Source organism: Pantherophis guttatus, chromosome 2, assembly GCF_059756535.1.
Source record: "Pantherophis guttatus breed Tessera chromosome 2, ASM5975653v1, whole genome shotgun sequence".
Classification (NCBI taxonomy): domain Eukaryota; kingdom Metazoa; phylum Chordata; class Lepidosauria; order Squamata; family Colubridae; genus Pantherophis; species Pantherophis guttatus.
The window spans coordinates 265,443,920-265,452,663 of record NC_142064.1 but is presented as its reverse complement, the minus strand read 5'-3'; positions in this window follow the sequence as shown (position 1 = coordinate 265,452,663).

Sequence of the window (8,744 nt, the reverse complement as noted above, 5' to 3'; positions counted from 1 at the left end):
GTCTATAATTTGCCTCAGTTATATTTTCATGTATCAGCCTTCTATAAATCCCGCTTATTATATTTTATCGTCTCTTGAGTAACTGGCATTAGTCTGTTGGCTAAAGAAAAAAAAGTTTTTTTGTTTAGTTTAAAATTTTTTAGTTTTGTAGAACCTGCTTCTTCTTTTCTTAACGTGTTGTGATTTAGATCTCCATCCTGGTTGCCTTTCTTGGACTTGTATATCAGCTGATTGAGTTACATGCTGGTCTGTAACTTGATAAAACCTCAAATCGAAATCCAAAGCCGCCTCTCTTATATTTATAGGTGATCCAGTTATAGCCTCTGGAGGAGAATCCAGAAGCGGCTCATCCAAAAAGGCCTCTATAACTTGTTGTTTTTCCATTACCTCCATCTCCATCTGCTTAGCCTGAGATTCAATCTCTTGTTCATTTTGCTTTTCTTTATCCCCCTCCTGTGTTCCTAACACTGATGACATACGTGGAGAAGTTAGGTCCATTTTAAAAACCTTGTAGTAAAATTCTTCTGCTTTTTCAACAGTATTTAGTTGATATCTTTCTCCTTGATATCTCAATATTATACCAACTGGAGCATCCCACCTAAATGGGATGTTTTGTTTCTTTAGCTCAGTCACCAAAAATCCAAAATTCTTTCTATCTTTTAACATCTTGGACAGCAGCTCTTTATATATCCAAATCTTCCTTCCATTCATTTCTAGAGTGGAGTTAAAAGACTTTTGCACAATATCATTTCTTATTCCTTTATCAGTAAAGTAAATCACCACATCTCTAGGCAACTGCCTTTGCTTTGCCACCCAAGAATTTGCTCTGTAGGCCTTATCAATCTTACAGGATACCTCTTCAGGACTAACCTTTAAAATCACAGCCAAAACTTCAGCAGACATCTTTCTCAAATCTTCTCTGTTATTTTCCTGTATTCCCCTGATTCTGACCACAAATTCCATGGATCTAAATTGCATCATTGTGACTTCATTTTCAATCCTTTGTTTTATATTATCTACATTGTAAGTCTTGTGATCAGCTTCCTTTATTTTAGACTCTACTTCTGAACTATTTTCTTGAATCATTGTCAAGTCATTTTCAATTCTTTGTATTTTATTATCCAAATTATGAATCTTATAATCAGCTTCCTTCATTTTAGACTCTATTTCTAAGTTGATATCTTTATCCATCTTTATAATTATTTCTGAAAAACTTTTCAAAGCTGTTACAATATATCGTTTCAGGTTATCATACTTTTGTTGTACCAACTCTTTAATTTCCTGTCTAAATTTTTCAAGGTTCTGGTTCACAATCTCATCATGTCTTGCCATCTCCTCCAAAACAAATTCCTTTAGGTCTTTAAAGCCATTGTTCTGCATCTGCAAGCTCAAAACTTGTTCATGTGATTTGTAAATGAGGGAGCCCCCCCCACACACACAGCTTGGTTGTCTGGCTTTGTCAGTTTTAACGCCATCCTGCCACACAAACAGATTTTTTTTCCCTTTAAAAAAAAAAGACTTCTCTCCGGACAATATCAATATCTAGTCTCTAAGAAGGAAGAAGCATGAAATAAGAATTTTTCTCTTCACTTCTAGCCAGCGCTATTGTTTCAGATACTTTGTAACATGTTAAACTATTCAAACGGAAGGACTTTCGCTTTCAGCTTTCTTCTCAAGCCTCAGCCAGTCACCATTTTAAACTTTCTTTTTTCCCCCTTTCACTCTTTCTTCACTTTTAAAATCAGTCTTAGGGTTGTTAGAAATACTTGCAATTTAAAGTCCCAGATCCGACTTTCATCCTACTTGTTCAGACGATCTGTTAATTTTCATTAGTTGGGTTGGTCCCATCGCCTGGCTCTGCAAAGCGCAGAGTTCTCCTGAAGCCCGGAGCAGCGGCGAGCAAAAATAGGGAGCCTCATCCTGCTTCCTCCCCAAGAGTAAAAAAAGAACTCTGGGGACTTCGCAGAGGGCTCTACCTGCCCTCGCCGGCTCTATCTCACATTTCCTTAAGGAAATGGAGTTTTTCGAGCCGCCTTTCAGCTGTAAAGGCGGCTCTTTACGGGCGACGGAGCTGGCGGTCTCAAAAGACCGTCTAACGGCGACGGAAGCCAAACCGGAAGCCTCTCAGTGGCTTTTGATACCATCAACCATGGTATCATGCTGCACCAGTTGGAAGAGTTGGGCACCGTACTACGGTGGTTCTCCTCCTTTCTCTCTGACCGGTCGCAATCTTGTTGACAGGGGGGCAGAGGTCGACCCCGAGGCCCCTCATATGTGGGGTGCTGCAGGGATCGGTCCTCTCGCCCCTTTTGTTCAACATTTATGTAAAGCCGCTGGGCGAGATCATCCGTGGTTTCGGGGTGAAGTACCATCAGTACGCTGACGACACCCAGCTGTACATCTCCACCCCAGACCACCCCAACGATGCCCTTGAAGTGATGTCCCGGTGCCTGGAGGCCGTACGGATCTGGATGGGGAGGAACAGGCTCAGGCTCAACCCATCCAAGACTGAGTGGCTGTGGTTTCCGACGTCCCGATATAGTCAGCTGGTGCCATCGCTGACTATTGGGGGTGAATCATTGGCCCCCACGGAAAGGGCTCACAACTTGGGCGTCCTCCTGGATTCACGGCTGTCTTTAGAAGAGCACTTGCCGGCCGTGACCGGGAGGATTTTTCATCAGGTTCGCCTGATCCGCCAGTTGCGTCCCTTTCTAGATCGGGACTCCCTACACACAGTCACTCATGCCCTCGTCACCTCTCGTTTGGACTATTATAACGCTCTCTACATGGGGCTCCCCTTGAGGTGCACTCGGAGGCTCCAACTGGCGCAGAGTGCGGCCGCGTGGGGGGTTATGGGAGCAACATGGAGCTCCCATGTAACACCTCTCCTGCGCGAGCTGCACTGGCTCCCGGTGGTCTTTCGAGTGCGCTTCAAGGTTTTGGTTACCACCTTTAAAGCGCTCCATGGCTTAGGACCTGGTTATCTACGGGACTGCCTGCTACCACCAATAGCCTCCCACCGGCCAGTACGCTTCCATAGAGAGGGGCTCCTCTGGGTGCTGTCGGCCAAACAATGTCGACCGGCGGCCCCTAGGGGGAGAGCCTTCTCTGTGGGGGCACCTACGATCTGGAACGAGCTCCCCCCGGAGATACGGAGGATCCCGGATCTTCGCACCTTCCGTCGCGCACTTAAAACGTTTTTATTTCATCAAGCTGGCCTGGCCTAAATCATCTCCTTTTTAAATTTAAATTTTAAACATAAATTTTAATCTCTTTAATTATGGGGTATTTTAAAATTCAGCCTAAATTATTTAATTCGTTCTAATTTATTTTAAATTTTGTATTTCTGTGTTTTATCTTCTGGCTGTTCACCACCCTGAGTCCTTCGGGAGAAGGGCGGTATAGAAATTTAATAACTAACTAACTAACTAACTAAACTATGTACTTGCTGTTTTCTTGGCAACAATCTCCGACTGATCTGACACTGTCTTTTCTGAGATGATTGTTTTTCTTACTTTCATGTCTAGCCAAAAAGCACAGTCTTTCCTATTGGTGCCCATCCATGTATTAACCAGTTTCAACTAAAAAAAGCTATTGGGGACCTTTTGTGATGTTTAGTTTGTGTATGTAGTCCTTGCGTATCTTCTTTCCTGAGCCTTCAAAGTTACAATGGCACCGTGAAAGCAGACATACAGCTGGTCCCCAAATTTAGCACTTGCTCAGTGACCACACGTCTGCAGTTCCTGTGGTTATGAAGGTGCAGGAAAAGGAGTTGCACTAGTTAAGGTTCCACCAACCAGTGCACATTTATGATGGTCGCAGCATCCCACACTTCTGATCCCCATTTGTGACCTTCCCAGCTAGCTTCTGAGAAGCAAAACCAGTGGGGATGCCAGCAGGAAGTTGCAAGCCAAGGTCGTGTGAGATTGCCCTTCACAACCCACCGTGATTTGCTTAACAATGGCAGAGGAACAATACTCCAATATTGATCTTGTCACATGCCCACCATAAATGTGTTGGAAGAAATATCCATCTGGTTCAGTTCCAAGCTGGGAGAAAAACATGGAAGCTGATTGGAAACATGGTTTATTGATGAAGCCGAACCACACACAAAGACAGCATGCAATTCTGGGTCAGCTGACCCACTGGTTTGATGAATACATGGATTTTTATAAGTTTCACAGATGCTGCTAGCTAGGGGGGTTGTGCAATGTGTGAAATGGCTTTAGGAGATTGTGTAATGTAGTGAGCCCTGTGAGTCTCCTAATTGCTTTATTATGTCCTAAAGGGTCTTAATCCCACCATCATGGAGCTGACGGTCTTTTGTTTTAGCAATAGCAACAGTACTTGGACTTATATACTGCTTCACAGTACTTTAACAGTACTCTCTAAGCAGTTTTACAGAGTCAGCATAGTGTCCTCAACAATCTGGCTCATTTTACCCACCTCGGGAGGATGAGTCTGGTGAGATTCGATGTGCCAAATTGCAGGCAGCTGGCAGTCGGCAGAAGAAGCGTGCAGTACTGCACTCTAACCACTGCGCCACCACTGCTCTTATAGATAGACTGGCCCAATCTTTCTTAATGGGCACAAAATGCCTGCTTGGGGCTATTAAGAAAGACTGAGTCTGCCTTCCTACTTCTAAAAAAACCCATGTTTTTCCATTTCTCATTTAGGGAAATATAATGTTCTGCCTTTTTAATGTTTCCCAAAATATTTCATTCTTCTGGGGAGTGGTGCTGACTTTCTACAAATCATAAAAAGCTCTTTACATTTCCAACATTCATTTGAAGTGCCTTTATACATTCTGGACAATTTGTCCAGTGATAGATACACACAGTACATCGTCTTATAAAACTTTTCTTTTATAGTTTAATGTGAATTTTAGATCTTTCATCCACATATTCTCCCATTGTTCAAGCATTATTTACATGCAAAATTCATTGTCCACTGAATCATAAAATGCTGTACATAGTCATCCTCCATGTTCCACTACAGTTTATAAACCTTAAAAATAGCACTCCCTTGGAGTATCTTGACTTGATGGGGCTGGCAGGTCCTAAAATCTTGGGAGCCACAGAAAATCAGTTTTAAACTTTTGGGATGTAGAGAGGCATTGATCTCTATCGAGAGTCACCCCCTAAGATAGCAAATTCTGCCAAAAAAAGAAAACGATTCTGTCAATGACTACTTCAGCTTCAACAACAACAATATATGAGAAAATAAGAGATACAAATTCAAGGTAAACCACTCCAAACTCAATTGCAGAAAATACGACTTCAGCAACAGAGTGGTCAATGCCTGGAATGCACTACCTGACTCTGTGGTTTCTTCCCCAAACCCCCAAAACTTTAACCTTAGACTGTCTACTGTTGACATCACCTTATTCCTAAGGGGTCTGTAAGGCATAAGCGCACCATCATCCCTGTCCTCATGTCCCTTTTTACTCTTATTCTTTTCATGTATTCCAATTATGTTTATGCTTTTATATGTTTTCTTATATATGCTTGACAAATAAAATAAATAAAAAAATAAAATGTCATGAACTTTCAGGGCTCAGCACATAGCTAATCTTCGTAAGCTTAGAGGTATCACATTTCACTCTTGTTTGGGTCAGTTGCCAGAAGTCATACAAAAATGTAACATGATTAACTCAAAAATTTGTGATACTCCTATGTCAACTGATTTTTATAGGAATGTGTACAATGAGTACGAACCATTCAAGGATAACACTTTATATTGATCAATTATTGGGTCCTTATTATACATATCTAATTGGACCAGGCCTGATATCACCCTTGCCGTAAATTTGTTGTCAAGACATGTAAGCAATCCTAACTTATACCATTGGGAGGGAATTAAGAGGATTTTAAAGTATCTGAAATCTAGCATTGATGTGTGCCTATTCTTAGAACCATTCATTTCTGAAAAACCAACTTTGACCTGCTACGCCGATGCTGATTGGGCTACTGATTCAAAAAGCAGAAAAAGCACTTCTGGATATGTTTTTCTTATAAATGGTTGTGCGGTGCACTGGTACACTGGCAAACAGAACTTAATTGCCACTTCTACAGCGGAAGCCGAATACGTTTGCTTATCCAAAGCGGTCAATAATCTAACTTGGTTCGATGATTTGTTATCTAATGTGTGGGATGAACCTGTTTATCCAATTATTATCAATGAGGACAACAGGGCAGCAATAGATATATCAGCTTCCGAAGCAATAGGTCAACGATCTCGACATATCGATATCAAATATAAACATGTGAGACAACTGTCAAGTATAGGATTCATTAAAGCTGTTCATTGTGATACTAGTGAACAAATTGCTGATATCCTCACTAAGCCATTACCAACCAAACAACATGTGTATTTGACTTCCAAACTCAACGTACATATATAATCTTAATAACCCACCATTAGTTAGGTATTTTAGAGGGGGATTTGTTACAGTTGAAAATACCTAACCTGATATCTGTAAATATGTAAATATGTTTGCTTGTGTATATGTCATTGTGTGATGTCATTTTGTCACTTATCATTGGTCACTACTTACCATTAGCCCCGCCTCCTCTGTATATAAACTCTCGCTCCCCTCAGATTGATTGCTGTCTAAATGTGTTCCTGAGGAAGAAAAGAAATAAATATTGTTATTACAAGAAAGTCTACAGTCTTATATATGGGCCTAGCCAGGATAACCAAACTAGCAACAAATTGGTAGCAAGAGGATGGTTTGGTAGGCCCAAACAAACATAAAGATGCAAGACTCACAAAAAGAAAAAAGAAGACCTGCCACCAGATACATAACAAAAAGAATGGCAGCCCAGCTGACTCCTGACATATATACACCACTTGAAAACATGAAGAAACAAACGCAATCGCTAGAATATGAACAGCTGACACAAAACGAACAACCACTAGCTGAAGCAGAAGAACCCTTCTCAACACCAAACAAAGAAGATGAAGTAAAAAGAAAAATACTACAATTAATAGAAACAACTACAATTGAATCAAATCTGCTTGTGAAAATCCGCAGCATGATAAACGACCACGGAACAGCAGCAGATAACGAAAATAACAAACAAGAAAACTGCAAGGTAAGAAACTCAACCCCTAACTTCAAAAACGACACCGAAGATGGCGACAGCTTCCCGCCTTTTTTATGGCAGCCATCTTACCCACCTAATACCTCTAAAATACCCGACCAATTACTAAAAGAATTCCAAACCTCAAACTATGAAATAAAAAACAAAACCTACCAAGAAGATGACTACCCGAGTCCAAAAACAAATAAAAAACAATTATTTAACCAAAGCAAAGCTCAACCTACTGAAGTAGAAATAGACAACGCTATACAAGTGCTGACTGCAGCACTCAGGACTAAACTAAAAATACCAAACGAACTACCAGAAAATAAAATAGAAAATTCTAACCTACCATCTGCTAAAAGCCAAAAGGAAACAGACTGTCTAAACAAAGACCTAGCCACCCGACAAAAGACGCGCTGGCAATCATACTTACCTACCGAAGAGTGACTTGCTGAGCAACCCGGCTCCATCGGCAATGGCGGCAGAGAAAATGGCCGACAAGCCTCCAGTGTCTTCTCCCCCGATCCTCGCGACTTCGGAGACTCCACGACGAGCAGAGCAGCATCCCAGGCATTCTCCAGTCACCAGAGGCCCTCCGGAAACAAAACAGAACAACAGAAGGCCGTCTGGGACATCACCCCGGGAGCTGCAATCAAAGGAACCTCCCTCGCCGACTGCTGGAAGAGAATGAAGACTGAGCATGCCCAGAACGAGCCTGCAGAAAAAAAAGAAGAAAACATAGATACAAGTCAGCACAACATAGAGATAAGTAAATACAGACATACATCTACCATACCCAGGCCTTGTTGTGAGTATGCTAAGGTCTTAAACCATGGACAGCTACTAAACATGAATAACACTTCACTACACTCAGGGACAATACCTTCAGACTTTATAAAATTGAAATTAGATGGAAGCAACTTAATGGAATGGGACCAGTGTTTACAGATTATATATTTGAAAGAAAATGTTTTATTTTTTATTGATAACCCACCAAATAAGCCTTGGACCTATGAAATAGACTGCCTCCATCACAAAGCATATTATATATTAATTGTCTCTATTTCCCCAAGTATACTTCCCAGTATAGAGCATAATTTAACTGTATTTGAAGTATATCAAAAATTATTCAGACTGTTCTATAGCAAAAATGTAGCCACCACCACAAAAATCTCTAGGGAATTCTATTCTGCCAAACTAAAACATGATACCTCCATGAGTGAACATATCTTGAATCTAAACGCTGTAAGAGCAGACTTTATTCAAAGGGGGGAAACCATTTCTGACAACACCATGAAAAGCATTATAATTAACTCATTAGATCACAGCTGGGATAACTATATTACCTTAATAGATAACCTAAGTATAGAGCAAATTACTTTAGAAAACCTTACCAATAAGCTTATTACTGAAGATAGACTTAGAAGAGAGCGATATACACAACAAAGGGAAGGTAGAAATCAAAGAAGAACTGATTTTAGGGTCAGAGATAGGTACCCACATGAATGTCTCATATGTGGATCTGAAAGACATCAGATTAGAGATTGCCCCAAGAATGCAGGATACAGTGACTCATATCAACACAAGGATAGGAGAATACACTTCTTAGACAGAACTTCCCCAGATTACAGGTATAAGCGAAGAGAATCACCACAC